This window comes from Choloepus didactylus, chromosome 1, assembly GCF_015220235.1.
Source record: "Choloepus didactylus isolate mChoDid1 chromosome 1, mChoDid1.pri, whole genome shotgun sequence".
NCBI classification, from domain to species: domain Eukaryota; kingdom Metazoa; phylum Chordata; class Mammalia; order Pilosa; family Megalonychidae; genus Choloepus; species Choloepus didactylus.
In genome coordinates, this window is record NC_051307.1 from 211599739 (window position 1) to 211625443 (window position 25705).

General features: G+C 48.7%; 1 pseudogene; it reads right to left on the reverse strand.

Annotated features, from left to right (window-relative positions):
* LOC119526939 overlaps positions 1-24079 on the reverse strand; it is a 28970-nt pseudogene extending 4891 nt beyond the window's left edge.
* Between the last annotated feature and the right edge of the window lie 1626 nt (positions 24080-25705).

A 25705-nucleotide genomic window follows, 5' to 3' on the forward strand; every position in this document is an offset into this window, starting at 1 on the left:
TCTCCTCTGAGCACCAAGCTGAGAAACTCAGTTAATTCAGCTCTCACACTTACCTCCTTTCTTTGTAACTTTTTATTTTGATATCATTTCAAGCTTACAGAAAAATTGCAAGAATAACACAAGGAACTGGCTTTTGTTTACCTGTCACCCGGGTTCACCAGTTGCTTACATTTTACCCCATTTGCTTTATCTCTGTGTATGTATGCATATACAAACACTTTTTTTTTTCTGAACTGTTAAGGAATGAGTTGGAGGCATCATGTCACTTTGCCCCTCTATACTTTAGTGTGTTTCTTAAGAACACAGCCATTCTCTTGTTCGCTTTACTTCTTCACCAGGAGTGCCGGTTTCTTGGCCCTAATATGGTGTTTACTCTGTTGTGAGGCGGAGAGGAATCTCATGGCTCTGAGGGAATTAGGTAGTTGTTACAGAGCTCCTTTTCCTCCTGATTAGACCCTGCAGGGACAGAAACCCACACTAAGATGCTGTGGGGCCCGGTCGCCTTCTTCAGAAAGTCTGCCTTTTCTTTCTCGGCGAGAATGTGTCTTGTCAAAGCACGATTTCGGCATCAATTGGGCAACCCAGTTATAGGCCATAAAGCCTCTGTACTGTCCCTCCAATATCCGAAACCTGAAGAGAGAAGTAGCCCGGTTGCTGCTTGTCTTCCATTTTAGCCCTTGCTGCCTCTGTTAACAGTTGAAATCCTAACAGTGGATCTGAAAGTTATCTTCCTGCCATCATCATCTGTAGCAGGGGTCCCACATCCCTCCTGTTCTTAACCAGGTTCCTGGAGGCTCCCAGAAGAGCCATGGGCAAACTCCCTCTCCAGGTTCCCTGTTATTTTGGTGATGCCTGGTAGATCGATAGACAGGCAGAGCAACCTTTATTTTCTCCTGATTATAAAATTATACATGCTTGGGGGGGATTCAGAAATTTTTTTAAAAACATGAATTAGGGATACAGATCACCTATAAATATCTATAGCTTAGTTGTCCATCCCTTCAGACTCCTGGTGTGGCAGAATTGGCAAAGTTGTGTGGTGGCTAAGAATCCATGCTCTGGAGTCAATCAGAAAGCCACATGGTTCTGGCTCTGCCTTTTTACCTAGGCAAGGGGCCTAACTTCTTTGAGATCCAGTTTCTTCCTGTAAAATGGGAAAATAATATTACCTGGTTAAATAAGCTAACGTCAAGGGCTTAGTCCAATGCCTGGCATGGAGCAATTGCCAACAAATGTTAGTTCCAGATGACAGAAAAGGACTTTTGTAAATTTGCCATGATCCAGCATTTCCGCTCCTAGGTATAGACCCAAAAGTATTGAAAGCAGGTCCTCAAACAAATCCTTGTACAGTACATGATTCTCATAGCAGCACTATCAACCATTGCCAAAAGGTGGAAGCAACCCAAACGTCCATCAGAGGATGAGTGGATAAACAAAATGTAGTATCTACATACAAAGGAATATTATTCAGCCATAAAAAGGAATGAAGTACTGATACGTACGACAACATGGATGCATCTCAAAAAATACATACAACAACATGGAAGCCAAGTGAAAGAAATCAGAGTCAAAAGGTCACGTACTGTATGATTCCATTTATATGAAATATCCAAAATAGGTAAATCCGTAGAGACAGAACACAGATTAGTGGTTGCCAGGGGCTGGGAGGAATGAGGACTGGCCACTTAATGGGCACAGGATTTTATTTTGGAGTGATGGAAATGTTTTAGGACTAGATAAAGGTAGTAGTTGCACAGCATTGTGAATAAGTGCACTAAATGCCACTGAATTGTTCACTTTAAAATGGTTAATTTTGGTTATATGAATTTAACATCAGTAATTAAAAAAAAAAAAAGACTCATGTCATACCACTGCATAGCAGCCTGCTGTTTTCTAAGAGATTAATTTGTTCAACAAATATTTTTCAAGCAGCCGTTGCATGCCAGGCATTGTGTCCTAGCTTGTTAACCCAGCAGTTAACCAAAGTGCTTACCCTCATGGAGCTTATATTCTAATGGAGAGAGAGACAGATAACAAACATGTATATATTATAAAAATATGTCAAAGGGCTTGATAAATGCTCTGGAGGAAAACTCAGCATGGAATGGTGGATAGAGACTGCCATCTGCCCTTTGCCATGTTATGTAAGGTGATCAAAGAAGGCCTCTTTGAAAAGGTGGTGTCCTAGTTTGCTCATGCTGCAGAATGCAAAACACCAGAGATGGATAGGCTTTCATAAAATGGGGGTTTATTTCACTACACAATTACAGTCTTAAGGCCACAAAGCGTCCAAGGTAACACATCAGCAATCGGGTACCCTCACTGGAGGATGGCCAATGGCCTCCGGAAAACCTCTGTTAGCTAGGAAGGCAGCTGGCATCTGCTCCAAAGCTCCGGCCTCAAAACGGCTTTCTCCCAGGACGTTCCTCTCTAGCAAGCTTGCTCCTCTTCAAAACATCACTCCCAGCTGCACTCTCTTTTCCTCTCTTTGAGTCAGCTCATTTATATAGCTCCACTGATCAAGGCCCACCCCGAATGGGTGGGGCCACGCCTCCATGGGAACATCTCATCAAAATTATCTCCCACAGCTGGGTGGGGCACACTCCAAGCAAATCTAACCAGCACCAAAACTGCCCCACACAAGACCACAAAGATAATGGCATTTGGGGGACACAATACACTCAAACCGGCACAGGTGGCATTTAAACAAAGGCCTGAAGGAAATGGAGCTGTGTGAGTATCTGAGGAAAAACAAATGGGGCAGAGGGAAAAGCACATGCAAGGGCCTTGAGTCAGGAGAATGCTTGGCATGTTTGAGGATGAGCACGGAGACCAGTGTAGCCAGGCAGAGTGATCAAGGAAGAGAGCAGGAGTGGAAGTCAGGGAGGCAGTGGGGACCTGATGGTGCAGAGCCCTTTAGGCCATTGTCAGAAGTGCAGCACTTCTGAGTAAGATGGGAAATCACAGGAGGGTTGAAGGATAAGATTGATAGAATCTCACCCTCCTTAGTTTCAGTGCTTGTGCATCATATTTAAAATAAATATATTTAAAATAAAGCTGCACTGGCTCCTTGGATTCTGTCAACTAGCACCCCCAACCCTGTGGACCCCTCTCCTGCCCTGGGCATCACTCAATCCACAGCCTGCCTGACTAGTTGTGCCCCACCCCCATCCCATTTTTCCAGATGAGGCTTACAGTCATTTGACATACCCAGATACTTCCAGGGTGGACCATACTCACAGCACCATGGTTAGCCTCTCACAAGCAGTAACAGCTACCAGCCTTTTGATTAAGCTCTTGCCATAAGCCAGGTTTCCTATAGTCTGGAGCTTCTTTAGTCCTCACATCCATCCTGGCAGGCGGTTGCTGCCGTCCTCCCCTTTTGCAGATGCTGCAATGGCTGATTAGCTTGCACAAGGTCCCTAAGCTAAGCAGGCAGGGAAGCCAGGACTCCCAGGCAGGCCTCTCAGACTCCCAAGGATGAGAACAGTGATAAACAAAGCACTGTACCCGCAATGCCTGGCACACCGCAGTCATCCAGATAAATATTAGCTAGATAGAAGGCTGAATGAATCAGTGCTCTTTGTCCTTCCTCAAGCTCTTGCTCTGTTGAAAAAATGTCTGAGAATGCATTTTGCAAACTATAAAACATTACAGAATTATGAGAGGCATTAGGAAAATGATTAGAGCCTGAAATCCCAGGTTCTAGTTGGGCTTCTGATTTTTCTGATGGTTGCCGCCTCCTAGTCATGGGCCTGTCAACCCAAACACCAGAGCTTTCCCAAACCTCAGACTATCCCCCAGCTTTCCCTTTGCTGTTGAAACAAAGCAGTCTTTTAGAAGCAAGGGAGGGGGGCTGTGTGGTGGCCTTGCTTTTTGGGAGCATGCTTTCACCTCTTTCCAGTTCATTGTTTTCATACAAAATTCCAGATGCACAGGGCAGGCAAACAGAAGCCTCATTCATAGCCAGTGGTCCCCAAGGCTGGTGTGTTTCCACACCTCCTTCCTCTTCCCTCTCATTTCTGTCTTCTGTTGAAGTTGCAACCATATAAGGTAGACTCAGGACAAAGGAGTCTACATAGCTGATGAGGGGGCATCTCCTCAGGAGCCATGCATCATGGTGGAAAGAGCTCTGGGTTTGTTTGCCAATGCACTAAACTGTATTCCAGGTTGGTTTCGCTCATTACTAGTTAAATGACCTTGGGCAATTCACTTACCCCTGTTCCTCTGAATTCTTCACAACACAGTATTCCAGACAACTGATACCTGTTGCTCAGAGTCGCCGTGTGATAGGAGGCATCCTGTGGACCCAGTGAACCCATTCCACTCAATTTGAATAAGTTGGCATAGAGCTGAGTGTGAGGCTCCTTGTGATTCTGCTAAATTGAATCATGGCTTAAAAAGCCTGTCCTTGCCTGGGACACATGTTTTTGATTTCCCACTGCTTCCCCTTTTCAGACCCTACACCTCCCTGATTTTTGTCACTTGCAAATAGTAAAATTACAGACTGTGCCACACATATATTTTTTTAAGAGGCTTAAATTATTGGCTTCTCGTCTCCATGCCTGCTGGTCAGCACGGGGCCACTGCCGCTCCAGGCATGGGCTGAACAGCAGGGAAGGTGCCAGCAACTCTGGGCGAGGGGAGGGGGAAGGGTCTGATCGTGAAATCCAAATTTGTAACGTGTCATTGTTTTAGCTGAGCATTAATTTGGCTCTCGTGAACTGGAGGAGGTGTGGGGTGACTGGTCTAGGGAGGTTTGTTGGGCAATTAAAGAGACTGGAAACAGAAATCTATGCTTTCACACAGAGTGGGCTTTTTTTAGGGTGGCCATTTTTAGTATTCTCCAGAGAGAGGGATTTGGGGGAGCCTTTATTATACTTATGTACGTTTAAACTTTATACAATGAGCACGTGTCAACGTTAGACCAGATTTCATAAGTCTAAGATGCAACTGATTGTAAGACACCTTTATTTTATGTGTCACCATGAAGGAAAAGGTGGTACCAATTAAGCTATGACATGTAGTTTAATAAGATGCATTGGGTTTTGAGCTGTTAAAATGTGAAAAAAAAAAATGTGTCTTAGAATTGATGGACTATGGTAAATTTTTTTTAATTATAAGATTTTTTATTTTGGGAAAAAGAATTCCTTGAGTTCCTTTTGCCTCCCACCCTCTTCCTTCTGAGAGTGATTTCCTCAAAAAAGCCAAGGGGATTCATTTGAGGATGACACTATTATTATTATTATTATTAACATTTATGTGCCAGCTAGGTGCTTTCTCTCTGGCCCCTGAGTCCATCATGGCCTTGTGGGAACTGGTGGGAAAGGTGGTGATAGCCTCATTTTCCAGATAAGGAAGCGGAAGTTCACCCACATCTACAACACGCGTCAGCCCGGAAGGTGTCCTGAGGAAACCACCGCGAGGGCCGAGGCTGCCCTTCCAGGACCATCCCGCACACCCCACTCCCGTGTGGTTCTGCAGAAGGTGACTTCCTCCTTGCACACGCTTCTCTGCTGATCTGTTAGCTTCAAAATGAACTCAGTGTCCTGGCTCATGTCAGGAGCCCTGGCCCCGGGTGCCTCTGGCAATGTGTTTCGGAGCATTTTCTCTGCCCCTCCTCATCAGCTGTGACATTGAAAAGGCCCCCCCTCCCCCTTGCCCTCCTCTCCTCAGCTTTCTGCTGCCAGGCTGGCCTTGCTGTCCAGCTGCTGAAAAACCAAGGCTTTGGGAGCTGTTTCCTCCTCCAGGCTCTGGGTTATCTGCCTTCAAGGGGGAGCAGGGGCTCACCTTGGATTTTCCCAGTGCCTGGGGCAGAGGGGTGGGGCTGGGGGCTCCCCATTACCAAACAGTGGGCAGAGTAAATTGAGATAGTAGCTTTGGGCCTGTGCTATGTTCAAGTGTAATTTTCAAAAGGGCTCTCATTCAAGTATATAGGCACCACATGTCAAAGATTTATCTAACTCATTATTGAGGAAAATGACAAAGCTGGTTCAAGAAAGGATTTGAGAAACTGACATATATGTCAGTGCAAAAAAAAGTGCTGAAATAATACTGCAAAGTTAGACCCAAAATTTATTAATGGCCTACAGAGCAATAAAACCATAACCTTTGGGCTATCCTTTACACTAAACAGATTAATAGTTTGCATCTCTAACAGACAAAAAAATCATTTGTACTTTTTACATCATCTACAAATTAACATCTAAATTCTCAGAATTGGGGCCCAAATAAATAGTAAATAGTAAGTCAAACAAAATTACCTTCCCCTAGACCTGTACTTTCCAAAATGGTAGCCACTAACTCCGTGTAGCTGTTTTCATTTAAATTAAATTTAAAATTAAATTAAAAATTCAGTTCCTGGGTCACACTTGCCACATTTCAAATGCTTAATAGCCACCTTGGCTAGTGGCTACCAGACTGGACAGTGAAAATACAGAACATTTCCATTGTTACAGAAAGTATTTTTGGATGGTGCAGCCCTAGATCCCAGGCAGGCTTGTTAAATGATGGTATGACATTGAAAAGGGCACACTATAATCTTTTTGCTTATATACAAGTTTTGGATACTTTTTCTAAACAAATACCAAGCAGCCTCAAATCCCCAGGCCTTCCATTCCATCCGCTGTCTGGGTGCTGAGCTTTCTCCCTCCCTCTGATCCATGGGTCAGTGCCCTGGGTTTGAGACCTGGACGGGTGGTTTGTGGAACAGGTCTCAGCCTCGATGATAAACACAGGCCTTCTGGGCTGTCTGGCTTTGGGATTGGGGGAATCTTTTCAGATTTCAGCCTGATATTTCTCAAAAAATGTTCAACTCCAAATTCTCCATGGGTTAGCTTCATATTACTGTGCTCCTCCCCTCAAAAACCAAAAGTAAAACAAACAAAAGCAGAGCATAAAATCCAGGTGAGTATAAGAAAATGCTGGAATTATCTTCCTCTATACAGTCATTTATTAAGTCAACAGAAGCATTTGTTGAGCATTTTACTTTACGCCAAACACGATTTTGGGCCCTGGAGATATGGGATGTACAGAAAAGACATCTCCTCTATCCTCATGGTCCTGGACTCTTCTAATGAGGACAGTCAGGGAACAAATGAAAAAGACATAAAATAATTAGACATAGTAATCATTGAAAACAAAGAATATCCGGGGAAATCCACTATAGAGGGTGATTCTGTGGACATCTGAGCTGAGAACTGACTGATAAGGAGTTAGCCTGTGGAAGTCTGTTCTAAGCTGAAAGGACATCATGTGCAAAGATCCTCATTTCTGATTTCTTAGCATCACAGATCCTTGGCTTCATGGAGGCTGTTGGGATGCTAGAAAGAGCAGAAGCATATGCAACTTTGCTGTCATCTTTGGCTGGTCCCTGTCATTCTGAGGATGAGTATCTGTCAGTTAATAAGGCTCAGTGAAAGACAAGGCATCTACCCAGCAGAAGTCAGTGCCACACAGGATTTAAAGGAGAAGCTTTGGAGCTGACTTCCCAGGGTTCAGTTCCCAGCATCCTTCCCCACTGTGTGTAACTTCCAACATTTCCTCACCCATCTGCCTGTCAGGGCCTCAGTTTTCTCATTTGGTGATAATGGTACTTATCACATAAGACAGTGCTTAGGCTCTGAATAAGTGTTCACTCTCATTAACGTTGTTGTGGTCGTTATTTTCCTAGTCACCCCCACTCACAGCTTTGTTCTTTTGGGGTTACAAGGGCTATCCTGCTGAACACTGGAAAATTCCCCTTCCCTCTTAGGCCTGGTCTTTGCAGAGAGAAGAAAATCATAGCCTATATCCAGTCCCGAGAAAACATTCTCAAGACCAGTTCCTGGTTAGGAAAAAGTTGGCCTCTTCAGTGTTCACCTGCCCAGGTGGTTTGCAAGCCAAGGTCAGCCCATCCTAGCCCCTCTGTTGGAAGAACTTGATCTGCTTCCAAACGCACCCTGCTTTTGGGAATGAGCTCTTCTTTTGTCTCCTTGTTCTTGGTCCGCTTTGGAAGGTGATTTCCCCAGTCACTTATAAATCAATGCAGCAGCAGATTTCCTCTCTGAATATTGGTAACCCATGATAAACTTGGTGGGAGTTTTGGGGCCCAGGTTTGGGAACAACAGCCTTTCGGTCTAGAACTAGAACTGGCCCAGCCGGAGAGAGCAGGAGAGAGCAGGCCTCCTGGGGCCAAGCTGGGAGGGTTAGATGCCTAATTAGATGGGCCTAATCAGATATTGGGCCTGGCCAGCCTGGCCATCCCAGCTGGGTGGGGCAAGACCAACAACACTTTGTAAGTGCCTCACAAATTGTTCAGTGGAAACTCGGGCCCCCTGCCACCTGCACCCAGACCTCCTCCTCCCTTCTTAGGCAGCTGCAAGGGTTGGATGCCGCATGGCCAGGCCAGGCCCTGGTGGTAACTATTGCTGCTGCTTTTTTTTATGGTCTGCGGAATGCACAACCACTGAGGCTCCTCCCCACTGAGGCTTGTCTGACCCCAGGAGTTCTGGGAATTCTCTGAGTTGAACCGGGAGGGGTCAGGGCAGACTCTTCTCAGACACACCCTCTAGCCCTAAGGCTTCCCCTTTTCTGGCCTGGGAGAGAGCAGATTTTTTTAAAAAAGGGAACGTGGAAGGGAATTCTAGAAAATGCAAAATTATAGAGATAGAAAGCAGCACCAGTGGTTGCCTGGGCCTGGGAGTGAGGATTGACTGCAGACAGGCACAAGGGAACATTTTGGGATGGAAGTGTTTGAAAGCTTTCTGGTGGTGGTTGTACTGCTGTATTAATTTACCAAAACTCAATCAACAGTACACTTACTATGGGTGAATCAGTTGGCATGTAAATTATGCTTTGATAAAGCTGTTAAAAATGTCTCTGTGTGTGTATATATATAATGAATTATCTCAAAACCACCATTTGTAAGGGATTATCATCTTCTACGCATTTTATAGGACATGTTCAATAAATAGTTGTGAACTTGAAAAATAGGAGGGATTGCTGAATTGTAAATCATGGCCTTTATGTGATCCAAGGCAGGGCTATACCCTGTCTGGTCCTCAGTTTCCCCATCTGTGACATCCTGAGGTGACATACTTAGAGGGGCCTGAGAGGTGCCAGGGCGATGGTGCCACTGCTGCCTGGGACCCTTGGAGCATACCAGACGCCACTGTGAGCTTTGCCTCTGCCACAGGAGCACCCCTGCTTTCCTGTCTTTGTGCAGAGAATTTCCTTCCTACAGCCCCATGGAGCAAACATGCAGCTGGGAACAATTGGAAAATCCGGGTTGGCTTGGCCTCGTTTCCCCCTAACTCTGGCCCTTTCCTTTGACCTAGACCGGAGAAGCAGCCAAAAGACTGTCCTGGAGAAAGTCCGCCTCCTAGATCAATGATGGAGCACCCACTGCACATTTGCACACTTTGCATGCTTGACTTGCTCTCTCTCCACTGCTGACAGGTGGCCTAAACCCATTTTACAGAGGAGGAAACAGAGGCTCAGAGAGATAGACACTTGTCCATGGTCACACGGCTGCTAAGTGCTGAACTTCCTGCTCTTTCCACTCGAACTCACTGCCCGGGAAGAGATCAGGCTCCTTGCCCAGGTGGAATCTGGGTAGACTGGGATTGTTTGCCTGTTTGGAAATCACCTGCCTTTCTCTCTCCTTTTTGGAATACCAGGACAGCTCAAAGGTCACCTCCTCCAGGAAGCCTTCCCTTTGCTCCCCACTCATTCAGCCAGCAGGTTCTGATACCTTCTCCTCTGGGTTCCAGCAGCAGAGACCAAGAGGCATGAGAAGCTGGAGCTCCTTCCAGAAACTGTGGGAGGCTCCATCTGGAGTGTGGCAGGAATGAGGCCTTGGGAGTCAGAAGAAAGCCCAGCCTCTGCCCCAGGGGCAGTGGGCAGCTACTGTGGGGTTCTGAACGGGGCTGGGATGAGCAGATGTGTCTTAAAAGAAGGTGGCTCCAGCTGCTGCTTAGAGGACAATCCGACCAGAATAGGACTGGGTGGGAGGCTGCAGCCCGAGCTAATCCAGTGGAGCACTCCAGCCGGGGGCATGGCACCCACCCGCTCATGTCACCTTTTCCCTGCCCCTCCTTCCTCACCCTGTTCCTGTCCCCTGCCCCACTCCCTGGGGCCCACAAGAGCCCGACTATCTGATAAACTCCAGGGAGCAGCCACTTTGCAGGAGGGCTGCTCCTCCCAGAGAGTTTTTAGCTGGTTTCTTTTGGACACAATTCTGGAGAGCTGAATGGTGGGCACCCAGGGCAGCTGGAGGGGCGGAGAGGAGGGGCTGGGACAGGTTGGGCTGGGAGCAGGAGGGAAACATCCAGAGTCCTGAAGCAACCACTCCAGGCCGACTCAGACCCTCCTGCCTTCTTATCAGGCCCGAGGAGTGATAAGGGGCCTGTGCTTGGACTGCAGGTTCTAGGCCTTTGTGGCCGCCAGGAAGTGACTTGTTGGGTTTGCTGTGGTTTAAGGAGTGGGGCTGACTCACAGGGGTGGGGGGCTGGGTGTGCCAGGGGAGCCTGCAAACCCCGGACCCTGCACCGCCAAGCACCAACAGGCTGGCGGAGGAGGTCCCGGGTGGGATCATGTGCGGCCGCCACACCCACCTCCTGACGGCCCAGGGCGTCTCCTCTTCATTTATTTTTCAAACAGAAAATATTTCTGGAATATTATCATTATTCCTCAAATGTGTTGACTGCTTGCTAATTGCCAGACACTAGACTAAGTGTTCTGCCTGTGCCTTCTCATTTAGTTTTCACCCCAATAACGATAACCCTAGGAGTTGGTGTTATGGCTATCCAGAGTTTGCATATAAGGAAACCAAAGCTCAGAGAGGGGAAGTAAATTGCTCAAGTCCACCCAATTCCACTCAGCTAGGATTCAAACCCAATCCAAAATTCATAGACAGCTCCCTTTAGAGACCAAAAGAGAGAGATGTTAGAGCAGGGAAGGGAATGGGCTTTAGGAGTTTTGTGGGTCCCAGGGGGTGGGGGGCATCCACATAGGTTTCCAGCAGCACAACGCACTGCCCCAGGGGGTCTACAGATGGAGATGCTTCTTCCCCAGCCTGTCAGTTTCCTCATCTGTGGGATGTGATGAGAGACCGGATCAGGTGTTGTCCGCGGGCCAGAAGTTAGGTGAGTCACCTGAGTTCCTAAATGAGCAGTTGGGTGACCCTGCAGCGGCTCCTCCTCCAGGCTCTTGGAGGGGGAAGGGAGAAGAGGAAGGAGGCCGGTGCCTGGAGATGAGATAAAAGAGCAGGAAATTCCCAACCCAGTGGGAGAGGCAGGGCCCTATTAGTCAGGACAGAAAATCAATTCCAAAAAAGGAAAGGTTCTGACTCATGTCCCTGAGCCATCTATTGTCATCAGCACTCTGCCCCTGGGCATCCCTCCCTCGGGCTGATGTTCTTGCTGCAGGACAACCAAGATGTCCACTCCATGCCCAGGCTCTCGCACGCTGCAGCTTGAGGACCCTCATGGAAAAAGAATCTCTGGCAGAAAAGTTCCAGAGAAAGATCTGGTTGGCTTATCTTGAGTCTCCTGCCTTCCCTGAACCAATAACCTTGGTCTGGGGAGGGAGTTTTCTGATTGGGCAGGCTTGCCTTGCATGCCCACCTTTGCATTGGATCTTGTAGGGCCAGGGACAGCAGCCCAAACCCCATGGAAGCGGGTGAGCGGGAAGGGGAAGAGGCGGAGGCAGGCAAAAGCCACAGTGGGCCCCACGGGACTCCAGCCATCTAGAAGTTAGCTCCCCATCCATCCATCCTTTCACACCCAGGTTCTGCTGAGCCATTCCTGTCAGGCCAAGGAAGATAAAGGGCCATCACATGGAAGTGGCCACTGAGTATCTTAGTTTAGATTCAGGTTTTTCAGCCTCCACACCATTAATATTTTGGGCCAGACAATTCTTTGTTAGGAGGATCTGTCCTGTGTGTTGTAGGATGTTCAGCAGCGTCTTTGATGCCATCCACTAGGCACCAGTTGCAACCCCCTGCCCTGTTGTGACAAACAAAAATGTCTCCAGACGTTGACAAATTACCCCTAGGAGGGAAAATCACTTCTGGTTAAGAACTGCTGGCTTAGATTATCCCAGAAGCAGTCTCTGAGATGAGGATTCCAGGGCACATAGTTCAATTGGAAGGTGAGCTCAGGAAGCATCAGTGGGGAGTGGGGACGTGAGACAGGGAGGAAAAGGCAGCTGGTATTGACTGTGTTTGTGAGCAGGGTACCGCTGTCAGCAACTGGGGCTCATTCCCACCCGGGAACCCTGGGAAAGAGTAGGGAACACGTCTCTCAGACTTATCCTGGTGATGGGCAAGGAGGCTGGGGTATGTAAGCACCAACTCCCTCCTTGTCACTTGGAGGGTGGCTGGGATGGAGAGGGCATCAGTTCCAGGGCAGTTGAGGCCTGCCGGTTGGCAGCCTGGGCCCTGGCCACTCGGAGAAAGCAGGCGCTGGCAGTTGGAAGTTGGGCAGCAGGCACTGAAGTGGTAAGGGGCAAGGCGATGTGGGGTCACACACACTAACCCCCAACAGAGTTTCCTGCTCCTCCTTCCCTTGTGCCTCCCCTTCCAGAGGCTGTAACCATGCAAGGATCCTGCCTCCAAGGAGGGTCTGTGGGCCCACCCCGCCAACAGACAACTTCTTGAGGGCTTCCTTACTCCCAGGTCTCCACGTTTGGCCTCATCTTTCCCACAGACCCCGATTTGAATCCTGACCCTGTTATGTCCAAGCTGTTTGACCTTGGAAAGATTTCTTGACTTCTGTGGGTCAAGATTTCTCCTGTATAAAATGAGGCTCATGACACCTGCTGTAGGAGGTCTTGAGGCTTAAAAGAAATAAGGTGTAAGTATGCAGTGCGCGTCAGCGGTGATGCTAGGTTAACTAGCTTTGCTGTACCTCCTCCCTTGAGTGATGGTAGGCATCTGGGGCAAACCTGCCCCCTGGTTTCTCATACACTGCAGGGCAGCTGACCCTCCTGCTCAGGAGTGGGGGTGTGGGGTGGCCATAAAGAGGAAGACTGAGTCAGCAGACAGACGAGCCCTGGAGAGGGAGTCAGGGGCCCTGGGTGTTGCTGCTGGCTGATTGTGGCACCCAAGGCAGTTGTCCCAGCCAGAGCATTGTCATCCCAACTGACCGGTTCTTCCTTGAGCCCTGAGAACCCACTGTCAGGCAGGCCTCACTCCCCCACTTACCTGCTGTGTGACCTGGGGCAAGTCCTGCACCTCTCAGTACCTTTGTTTCCCTTTCTGAAAAGTGGGGACAACCGGAAGGGCTTTTGTGAGAACTAAACAAGATAATCACAGAGTCTGACATTCATAAAGCGCCTGCTGTATGCACATACTATCTTACTGAATTCTGACAATGTGAGGCAGCTTCTACTCAACCGCATTTTACAGCGATTCAACCAGGCCCACAGAGGGTCTGCAAAGGAGACCTCACTGTCTCTCGGGTTTCTCCCAGGTGGTCCCAGAGTCGATTCTCTGTCCTAGCAGGTCTGAGAGGCAAACAATCTGTTTGAGCCTTGTAAGGATCCCCAGCCCCCAATCCTGAGTGCTCACTCCCTGCCGGCACCGTGCTGAACAGAGCACTCACAGACCTGGTCTTTGAAATCTCCCAGTAATGCTGTGAAGTCAGTGCTATTAACATCCTCACAGTACAGGAAAGGGAAGTGGAACTCAGAGGGTGAGCCGACGTCACACACTAGTGAACCACTGCTGAGGGACTCGAAACCCAGAGCTGCACAAGTCATCGGGCAGCACCAACTGACAGATCCTGACAGACAGGGAAACTCACTGAACCAATTTTTCTAATAGTAGGTGTATTCAATTTTTTTCATAATAAAGGTCTTTCTCTCTTTTCTTTTTCCTTTTTAAATGAAAGAACCAATCAAACAAATTGTCTTTAGAACACAGTAGGTTTCCATCCGGGCTGATTTGGGACAGGGGTAGGTGTGAGCAGAAAAACCCTGTGTAAACCTGGAAATTGGGGAGGGATTGGGCACCCACCATGGGTGGGAAGCCACCACCATCATACCAAGGCCACCCCCACAGCTCTGTTGGGTCCTAGACTGTTAAGGTGGCCAGGCCTGGAGGGGAGGATCCCATGAAGTCATCTGGTCCAGGACAGGCCCCTGGCAGGACTACACCCCATCCAGGCCAGGGGCTGACTCACTCCCAACTGTTCACTGGAAAGTTAAGCTGCTCCCTCTTCATCCTTCCTTCCAGGAAAACCAGGCTTTCCAGAACCTCAGGGGGTAGAGCTTGCCTCTTCATGCCCAGGGGTGAGAGAGGGTTGGTAGGAAGAGCTGGGGTGAGGGCCGAGCTCACCCTGACCTCATGGCATTCCTGGAGCCTGGGAAAGGGTGGGCTCCCCTCTCCCCTCCCCCAACTCCCACATCCCCTCCCCCCAAGCCTACCGCTTCATTGCTGTGACTTATGGGCTGGCTTCCACACAGACAGCAGAGCCAATGGGCCCCAAGAACTCACTGTAGGAAGGGACGTTTCTACCTCCATTTGGGGAGGAAAGCAACACAGACCTGGGTTCAAGTCCCCACTCTGCCACATCCCACTGGATGATCCTGGGCAAGTTCTTTAAGACATCTGAGCTCAGTGCCCACCTGTGAAATAGGAAAATAATAGCACCTAACATATAGGGTTGCTTCAAGGATCAAATGAGATACCTTAATCCATTGCCTCCTTCCTGGGGCATGGTTTTTACTCAGTTAATATTTGCCACTGGGGAAGCAAAAGCATTTAAAGCAAAGGGCTTTTTCCCTAGAAGGTGGGGTCAGAAGAGGCTGGCAGGGCTCCAGCCCAGCTCGGGGGGGGCATGGTGGTAGCAGTTGGCCGAGGGCTAGTAGAGCTAGTGGGTAAGTGTATAGGCTTTGAAACCAAACTGCTTGGGTTCAAATCCAGGCTCCACCTGTGTTTTTAATTGTATGATGTTGAGCAAGTCACTTAACCTTCTGTGTGCCTCAGTTTCCCCCTCTGAGTAATAGGGATCATAATTATATGAATCTCAGTGTTTTCATGAGGATTAAAAGACTTCTATACAAAAACACTAGGACTGGGCTTGGAACATGGTAAGTCCTACCCAGAGGTTGGCTGTTATCATCCGTGTTATTTGTGTCTCTCCAGAGCCCTCCTCAACCGCTCCCAGTCACAACAGGCAACAACAATAATAATAGTAGCAACCGTCATTTATTGTCCTCTCAGTAGGTGCCAAGCCCTTCTACCTTATCTCAACACACCCATGGCATCATCCTCACCTTAGAGGTGGGGAAACTGAGGCCCAGGAATGCTAGGTAATGTGCCCCAGATCACAGAGGGGAGCAGGATTTGAACCCGGGTCTCTTACTCCAGAGCCCACACTCTTGGCCCTTTGTTACACTGCACTTAAGAGAGTAGGGGAGAGCCGGGGCATGAGCCCTCATGAAACAATGACCTTGAGACAGTGGCCCGGCAAGCAATGACTGTATTGTCGCCTGTTGCCTTGTAAGGGTTCAGAGGAGACAGAGTACTGTGGACAGAGCCTGAGGAGCTGGAAAGGCCTCATGGAGGAGGTGGTCTGGCCTTGGACCTTGTGGACTAGGTCGGCTTTGGATTGGTGCACTTTGGGGGGTGTGGTTTCAAGTGGGAGCAAAGGTGTGCAGGTGCGGCTAGGTGGGGTTTTGTGGGGCCTCAAGTGGAGGGTTGGGGATAAGGCTGGGGGTGTGTGGAGGGGGGTGGAACTGGCCAGTTTCCAGGTGGAATTCAGGCACTTAGCAGAAGGCCGAGGCCCAGGCCAGGACTGCACTCTCTCCTCTTCCCATTCTCCAGCTTTCCCTTCCTCAGGGACCCAGAGGACTCCAGCTCACAAGTAGAAGCTATTGTCCTTCCCCTCAAAGTCCCAGAATGTGGAGACCCAAAGAAATGGCAGACCCCTGCTGCTCAAACTCAGCCTGGAACAGGGAGCAAGGAGAGTGTGTGGAGGCCTCATGGGTTTACTCTCCTCCCACACCCAACATGGGTCCAGTGGGCACCCAATACATGCTCCTGTCCTTCTTCCCCTCCAGCATGTGGGTAGTGACCAGGCTTGACACAGACGCACTCCTCCATCAAAGCAACTGCCAGGAATGGAAGTTTTACTGAAGGTTCCTTAGAAACCTAGAAGGCGAGGTTTCATCCTTCATACCATAAGACTTCCTGGAAATTCCACCTCCCATTCCCTGCTCTTTCCCGGAGATTTTCTCCCAAGGCTATGACTTTTCTCTCCTCTCCAACACACAGCCTCTTCCCTCCCCCTCTAGCCACTCTTTCCTTTCTCTGCCCCTCAAAATCCTTGTCACCTCAGCCCCCATTTACACCGAGTGCTGTTTGCTGGTCCAGATACATAATTTGCAGGGCCTGGTGCAAAATGAAAATGTGGAGTCACTTGCTCAGAACTTGTGAAAATTTCGAGATGGTGACAGCCGAGCATCAAATCACGCCCAGGCCCTCCTGAGGGCTGTGCCACTGCCCAGTCACATGCCACGAAGCCAGCCCTGGCCCTTCGTGAAGACCCTAGAAGGATTAGAAGATCATGTTTTCATGACTTGAAAGCCAAAGTCTGAGACTGCCTCCCACCCTCAAAATGCAGCCTATTTTGAGGAGGGCGGGGCTCTGAGCTACACCCGGCACCCACCCTCAACCCCTCACTGTCCCTCCTGCCCTTAAGCCCACAGGAGAAAGTCTGAGGTCTTGTATTTGAACTGATCATACCTTTTGCAACATGCTTTCACATTTCTTTATGAGAGAGCAGTTATCATCCCATTTTACCTGGGCAAACTGAGATGTGGAAACTCCCCACCCAAGCTGGCACCAAAATTCTGAACCTCCTCACCCTGGAGCCATTTCCACCAAAGAGAGAACCCGGACATCATCTGAAGTCAATGCGCAAATGATGCAAACCTCAAACCTGAGGGAATTCACAGTGAAAGGAAGGTCGTCCTGGGGCCGCATGAGTCAGGGAAGGATGGGAATGTTACCCAAATTTTCATCAGCAATTGCTGTTCTGCTGATTAAGGTCTGATGTGGGCCTGGTGTTCATCTGGGGTTGGGTGGGGCTGTTTCAACTTAAGAAATTCCTCTTAGGACATAAATAAAATAAAATAGATGGACACGTGGGTTTAGGAGGAGGTGAGTAGAGACAGAAAACCAAATTGAGGGTGGGAGTGAGGAATGGGGGCAGGGCTTTGCAGCAGAACTCAGCAGCTAATGGGCCAAGCCTGGAAGAAATTAGTCTGAGGCCACAAGAAATCAGGCAGGGAGGTGTGCAGCTACGGGCTGCCCATATTGGGATCCCCTTCCTAAGAGCACGTGAGTAGCTTATAAGAGAAGTTGTAAAGAGAGGTCATCTTTATGACAAAGATGAGGCTGGTTACTTTTTGGATTGTCCGATTCTGGGTAACTGTGCTTTCTTCTTTTGTGTTTGGTTTCCTTGAAGGAGGTTACATTATTAATATGGAATCAAAACAAGTTGGTACCTTTTTAAATCAGTAATTGTGTGATTTAGATCATATTTTATATATATTGTATATTGTAAATTATGTTATAATGTGTTTGTAATAATATTAATTTAGCTGACATTTATTAGGCGCTCCCTTTGTGCCAAGCAGGAGACAGGTCCTGTTTTTACCCTCCCAGAAGATGGGGCAGAGGCTGAGAGAGAAATCACTGAACTAATTCCTGGTGCTCCCCATAACCACAGACCAAAGAAGAAAACAGAGGACCAAAGATTTTATTCGAAGAGGTCAATAGAACAGTTATTTATTTATTTGTTTGTTTGTCTCATTGCTCATTGAAACTCAAGAAACCTTAACTGATTGTTTTAAATAAAGTTTTTATTTTGGAATCATTTCAATTTATGGAAATGTTGCAAAGATAATACAGAGTTCCTGTAGACCCCTCACCCAGTTTCCCCCTAACATCTTACATCCCCATAGCACACTTGTCAGAACTAAGAAACTGACATGGCACATTGCTGTCAACTAAACTGCAGATTTATTTGGATTTCACTGGTTTTTCTGTTAATGTCCTTTTTCTGTTCCCAATTCGAATCCAGGGGGGCCACATTGCATTTCGTCATCACGTCTCCTTGGTCTCCTCTGGTCTGTGACAGTTTCTCAGCCTCCCCTTGTTTTTCCTGACCTTGACAGTCTTGAGGACTGGCCAGGCATCCTGTCCAGTGTCCCCAGTCTGGGTCCGTCTGAGGTTTCCTCGCGATTAGACCAGGCTGTGGGTTTTTAGAAAGACTCCCATGGAGTTACACGGCCGTCACATCCCATCTGACCAGGAGGTATGGGAAGTCCACACACTCACTGACGCTGTCAGCCTGCAGCCGTGGGTAAGGTTTACCCTTTCCCGCTGTGTTCTTTGGAACCAAATCACTAAGTCCCGCCCACCCTCAAGTTGGGGAGGACAGGAATTAAGCTCCACCTACAGGGGGAAACCTTTGTATTACAAATGTTAATTTAGTTACCTTAAAACAAATCCATTTTCATGGTTTAAAATTCAGATACACCAAAGAGTACAGAGTGAAAAGCCCCTCCCCATCTCTATCCCCAAAAGTAACAATGCCACCATTTTCTTGTGAGGTATTTTACACACAGGCAAGCAAATTTATATAAATATACAAACACTTTGCTCCACCTTTTTTACACAAAGGTAGCCTGTGAGCTGCACTGTTCTGCACCAAACTGCAGGGTTGTTTGAACAAGTGAGATCCTGTGAACACCCAATCGTCCGATGGTGAGGGATGGTTAAGTAAATTACATTATTGTGTAGCAAGGGCCTGGCCACAGCCATTAGCAGTTCCATAAATAAATAGTTCTCTGGTATCTTGGAGAAGTTATACACTAAATGAAAATAACATTGAATGCAGAGTACATTATGATTTCAATTGGGTGAAGTTATCTTTCAGGAGGATAAAGTGCAGAAAAGGTCCTAGGAGACTGTAAATCACTGAGGTAAGCTGGAAGGAAGTCTTGTGGGTATAACGTTTTGTTATATATAAAAGAGATGTTAAAAAATGGGGTTGCAAGCTTCTAGGAACACAACCCGGAGGCTTTGGATGCCACAGGTGGATGATGAGACTCAGTTACTCTTTTCCTGGTCAGGGAGCAAAGAGCTGTTTGTCTTTCTAGGATCTGTCTGTCTGGCTTGAAGGTGTTTGTAGTTAATTGCTCTGTGAAAATAAGAGTAGAGCAAACACCCCACCCAGGGCTGGGTCAGGATGCAGATTCCTAAGGCCTGAATTATCAGGCTTGAGGCCACACACTTGTGGATTTTTCACACCCTGGAAGGATGAAGTGCCGCCCCTCAATCTGGCATATAGCTGTCCGTCCATCATCCATTGTCCATCCATCTGTCTGTCCATTAATCCATCCATCCATCCATCCATTAATCCATCCATCCATCCATTCATCTGTCCATCCGTCTGTCTATCCATTCATCCATCCATCCATCCATCCATCCATCCGTCCATCCATGTGTTTGTTCCTTTATTCACCCAGTATTTATTGTGTGGCCCTGTTACACAGGCCCCTCTTCATGGAGTGTACAGTCTAATGCAGAAATAACCTAGTAGTAGTGCATTGAGATATCAGGGCATTGCAGGAACACAGAAGAGGGGACTAAGCCAGCCGGGGGTGGAGGGCAGCTTCGTGGCAGAAATGATGAACAAGCCAAGTGGGAGTTAGCCAGGTTTGGGGGGCTTAGGGGAGGGAGGGGACACAAAGGCAAAGGACAAGAAAAGGCCCAGCAGTTGGCAGTCATGGTTTCATTTCATCCCCACAGTAGCCCTGTGAGGGAGATACTATCAACTCTGTTTTAACAATGAAGATGCTGAGGCTGAGAGAGGCTGCGACACTCGCCCTGGGTCACACAGCACATCAATAGCAAAGGCAGGCTGGGGACCAGGAGTGCCTGCCTGCAGAGCCTGCGATTTGAACCTCAAGGTGTTCTGTCTGACACTTGAAGCTGTTTCTCCAGCCTCAGATTATCTCCTTGCTCATTACTCTCAAATGAGAATCCTCTCAAAGTGTTGAAATTTAAGTTATTCATATTTTACTACAATATAAAAAGAAAAAGACATTTAAGAAAAAGAGAGTGAACCCTCAATAGTCCCTGACTACTTTTTCTTTCCTTCACATCTTTGTCCATGCTGTTCCCTCTGCCTGGAATGACTACATCCATCTCCACACCAATTTCAAATCCCACCACCTCCCTTTCCTTGGGGCATGGCCCATATTTAATCCCAGCCACAGCCTTGCCTCTCCCCAGGAATGTGACCTTGGGCACATCACTTCACCTCCCAGGGCCCCATTCTCCTTGTCTGTGTAGCAGGAATAGTAGCAGTCCCTACTTAATAGGGCACTGGAAGCCTCCAGTGAGACTGCGGTGCTCTCTGCTCGGGGCCCAGCATAAAGTCACAGCTCAACACTATTCCACTATCAGCTCGGATGACTTCCTTCTTGTCTTATTTCATTCATTGATCCAATGTATATTTATGACCACTGACTGCAGGCCAGGCCATAAGGATGCAAGGCTGAAACAGAGGTGTGCCGCTGTGCTTAATGAGTGGGATATTATAGACATCTGTGGATTTATCCTCCGTGGGGGACTGTGAGCTCCTCAAGGACAGGGCCAAATGGTCATCTGCTTTTTGTGTCTCTCCCCAGTGCCCAGCCCCAAGCAGGACACACAGAAGATGCTGCAGCATTGCAGATGGAGCAGAATGGCAGGCACGGCACTCCGTATGGGGACCATGAATACTCCCCTGAAATCTGCTACCCACAGCTTCCTGGTCTGGAAACAGGGATACTTTCTTTCACCATTTGTAGAGCCATGTGCTGTGCTGGAACAACAGTGAACAAGTCAGAGTTCCTGGCTCAGGGAACTTCTGGGGGAGGGTCTGAAAAGTTACCAGGCAGTTATAATCCATCATAGTGAGATGGTGCTCTCAAGGGGACCACCAGGGTGCTCGGCAAGCAACACAGTTTGGGTTGTTATCAGAGTTGATGAGCTACCACATGTTACATAGACTGATCGATTGTTTCCCATGTGCCAGGCACTGTGCTGAGTGTTTTACATGAATTAACCTGTTTGATCCCCATGACAGCTCTAGGGTGGTTAGGTAACTTTCCAAAACTCACACAGCTGGTGAGTGGCAGAGCTGGGACGGGAACTGAGGCAGTCTGTCCTGTGTCAGAATGATCAGCAGGTAACAGTGAATCTCCTCTGCTGCTGGGGGATGGATGAGGATATGTCTGCAAATTACTGAAGGGTCCCAGGGTTGGAGCAGCACCTCACAAAAGGCCTCTTTTGGGAACTTCAAATGAGTTCAAGTTCTGCCCGAATCCCTGGCTTCAAGCTGCTAGCCCCATTCTGTCAGCTGGGCTCCTCCAGGGTTTAGAGCAGAGAGAGGAATGGGAAGATTATGGGAGTGCAGGGAGGGTGGGGGGCAGAGTCTCAGAGCTCTGGCCTGATGCCCAAACCAGCTCTGTTCTCGTGGGCCCCAGACCCCTGCTGTGAGGTATCTGTATGTTCCCTGAAATGGGAAACAGCCTTCATCTCCCTCCTCTGGGGGGAAATGGAGGGAAGGCTTCAAGTTCCAGCTGCTGTAGAGTAGCTGGCTTTTCCCTGTCCCTCAGGACTTCTCCCCCTTTTGTTTGTGTGTCCAACCCCAGAATCTGAGCATTGTTCCTGCCCCATACTCTCAGAAAGCCACAACATCCCTGCCCTCCTCCCAGGGCCACACAGTCTCACGGCCTGCGTTCTTCCAAAAGGTCGTCTCCTTCCAGCCCTCCGCCGTTTCACCCAGCTGGGCCTTTCAAACCCCCTCTGTCTCCCTGGACAAGGCAAGGATGTGACTGGTGTTCCCAGCTCCTCAGCCCCAGTCAGGAATTTACGCACAGCCACTGTTTTCCCACCTGCCTCGGGGCCCTGGGCTGCTGAGCCGGCCTTCCAGACCCCCGCAGCCAGGGCCTCCCCTGACCGCTGAGGTCTGTTAGCGTCTCCACTCTGGCCTGTCCTGGACAACACTTACATTTTGGAGAAAGGAAACAGAATTGGGAAAGAGCCTCTCCCAACTGCTCTGAGGGCCCAGAAGGCTCCAGGCTTCGGTGCTGGCCTTCCTGGCTTCCGAGCCTGGAGGAGCCTCATTCTTCTGGGGATGCCACTTTGTTTATAGTCACAGATGCTGGTCCCGAGGATGGAGGCTCCAGGCGGGGATCCTTGTACACTGTCTGTAGCGGAGACCATATCCTGAGCCTTGGCCACTTCTGTGCACACAGACTTCCAGCTGCCAACAGCTGCATCCCTTTTCCTGAGAATTTTCCCTGCCGATGGGAGCCTGCTCTGCCTGTGCGCGCAGTGGGCCAGGAGGACTGTGGATTAATGACTCCTCATCCCCCAGACCCCTTGCTCTTTGAGTGCCTTGGGGTGTACACTCTACACGGGTCAGGGTGTACACTCTACACGGGCTCTCAGGAGTCCACAGGGGACCGGGCTCGGGTGCCACAGAGACCACCTGTGGACGGACACACCCTTTATGGGCTTCCCTCTCTGTCCTGTCTCCCTCCCACCTCCTCCAGTAGTATTCACTGGAGTATCTACCCAAATAGGTGACTTACACTTGAATCCTTGACTTGGGGTCTGCTTGTGGGAAAACCAGACTAAGACAATATCTAATTGCCAACATTTATTGAGTGCTTCCTCTGAGCCTGGCACTTCACAGGTTGACTCGTTTCAGCCATCCCACAGCCAGCCCTGTGAGGTAGGTACCTCTATCTCCATTTCACAGATGCACATACTGGCCCGGAGTTGGGGCGGGAAGCCAAGCGCCTCCTCCCAGGACCCCACCCTCTGGCCAGCGTGGACTGCTTGCAGGTCCTCACCCCGCTGTGTCTCTCACTGCCTGGACCCTGAGTGCCAAGCACAGGGAGCGCACACATCTAACCGCTAGGGAGGCCTGAGGAATATCCTCCATTGCAGATGGAATTAAGTTAAGGATCTTGAGATGGGGCACTTATCCCTGATTATCCAGGTGGGCCTGGTGTAATCCCAAGTATCCCTGTGAGAGGGATGCAGGGTGAGTCAGTGGCAGAAGATAATGTGAGGATGAAGCAGAGGGGCAGAGAAAAAGAGGTTTGAAGATGCTACACTGCCAGCTTTCAAAATGTAGGAAGGGTCCCGAGCCAAGGGATGCAGGCAGTCTCTAGAAGCTGGGAAAGGAAGGGAAACAAATTCTACCCTGGAACCTCCAAAAGGAATGTAGCTCTGCTGATGCTTTGATTTTAGACTTCTGGCCTGCAGGTCTGTAAGAGCATAAATCTGTATTGCTTTAAGCCACTAAGTTTGTTGTAATTGGTTACAGCAGCCATAGGAAACTGACATAACCATGGGAACATACTATACCCTATAGCTGTTCAGTCACAGGCATATTTCTAGGCAAAAACAATGAACACGTTGACCTCATGGAGCTGACACCCTGGCAGGGTACACCGTCAAGCAACAGGCAATTATAACACATCTTGGGGGATGCCTGGGGGCTGGGAGCACAGAGAAGTCTCCCGCCTAGTCTGAAGGGCCAGGCAAGACTTCCCCAGGGAGAGCTGCTTTATTGGAGGCTGGAAGGATGAGTAGGAATTAACCAGAAGAAAAGGAAGGATCCTAAACAGAGGGAGCAGCTAGCACAAAGCCAGGCGATGGGAGAAAGCTCAATCATTTGAGGAACTGGAAGTGATTCAGTCTGGCCAGAGGCCAGGGTTTGAGGGAGAAAGGTTAGGAGCAGTGTGGTGCAGTGGTGAGGGTGCAGGCTCTGGAGTTATGAGTCCGTGGGTTTGAGGCTCAGCCTTGTATCTCCCAGCAGTGTGGCCTTGGGCCAGCAACTTGGTCTCTCTGTGCCCCAGTTTCCTCACCTGCCCAACAGGGATATGAAACGGTGCTTACCCAGGGTGGTGGGGTTTAAATACACCTACTACACTTGGAACAGCATCTGGTGCAGAGTGCAGGCTCAGTGTCGCTTACGACTCACCACATCAGCACCTTGGTGGCTGCCACGCACATCGTGGCGAGTGAATGATCCAGGCCTGGCTAAACACAGGTCCACGTCGTAATGCCTGTGGGATTGGTTCCATGGGTGCAGCACCACCAGAGTCCAAGAGCATCAGCACTGGACTTTTGCTGGAAGTTCTGGAAAACAGGTGCTGTCTCCTTGCTGGGACTGCTTAGGAGGTCAGCCTGGAACGGCTGCTGGGAATCTTTGCCACTATGTTGGGAAGGGAAGGGAGAGCCCAAGACAAGTGAGGCAGATCTTGATGATGTCACTTGTGCCCTTGAATTGCCCCTTGGACTCTGGCTATAGAGACCCTTCAATTCCCCTTTACGCGTTTGGAGTGCTCGCTGGATTTCTGTCACTGGTGACAGGAGAATCCTGATGATAGACAATGCTCAATGGGCACATGTTGACTGATTAGCTGAATGTGCAGCTGGGCTCTGGCACCCCCTGAGCACTTTATGTTTTGGGGTGATGGCACAATAAGTGCCCTGCTGCCCTGTAGGGCCACGGGGACTTGCAGGAGATTCTTCCTTGGGAAGGGCATGGGAAAGTGCCCTCTCCATTCTCCCCGCTCTGCAGGGCTTGGCATCCAAGTCTAGATTCCTTTAAGAGAAGGATGAGCTGCCACTCATGGTAGGGGCGTGCACCTGGCCCAGGGGGCTGAATCCCTGTTTTACATCCCCCTCACTGACCCACACCTCCCCCAGAGACACAGGAAAGAGGGCTGAGAGCTAGAGTCCCAGGAATAGCCCAAGGTGGGCATGGTGGTAAGTGCTTCTATCAGTCCCATTTTACAGATGTAGACACTGAGGCTTGAGAGATTAAATTACCTGCCCTCAAAGCTGGGGCCTACCAAACAGAACTCAGAACTCAGAACTCTTTTCTTTCCCCTAAACAAAACTCTGCTCCTCCTCACCACTTTCCATTTGCTGTCAGGAGTTTTTCTCTTGCTTTCCTGCCCCTCAAATCTGGGTGCTTTGATTCTTTATACACACGTCCTGCTCTTAGGTCATAAAGAAGAGGGTCTGGGAGTTGGTTTGTACCTCTGCTCCATGCTGGACAAGCTGTGAGTCTTTGGGCCAATGTCTTCACTTCTCTGGGCCTTGATTCCTTCAGCCAGGACAGTGGAGACAGCACTCAGGCTTGCTCTGAGGACTAAGTGAAATGCTTACATGTAAAATGCTTAGAACAGTAAGCCTTTTTTTTCTTTTTAAATTGTGGAATACAACATATTTACACAGAAGTGATAATTTCCATGTACAACTTATCAAGTAGTTAGAGAGCAGATTTCAAAGTATGTTATGGGTTACAGTTCCACAGTTTCAGTTCTTTCCTTCTAGCTATTCTAATAATCTAGCAACTAAGAAATAGAAAATTACATTGAGATTAAGTATTCATAACCCTTTGTTAAATTCTATCTTGTCTGTTGCTACCCCTTGCTCTAGTTTAATCTCTTTCCTGGTCTTCAGGGATGTCTAGGCAGTGACCACCCTCACTTTTTCATATTGAAAAGGGGTGTCGACATTATGGGAAAAGGGGAGAACAGGCTGTTGCCTCTGGAAAACAGTAAGCCCTTTTGATGAGTCAAAAAATGGCAGCTTTTATTATTATCCAAAAAATTCATGTCCTTAAAA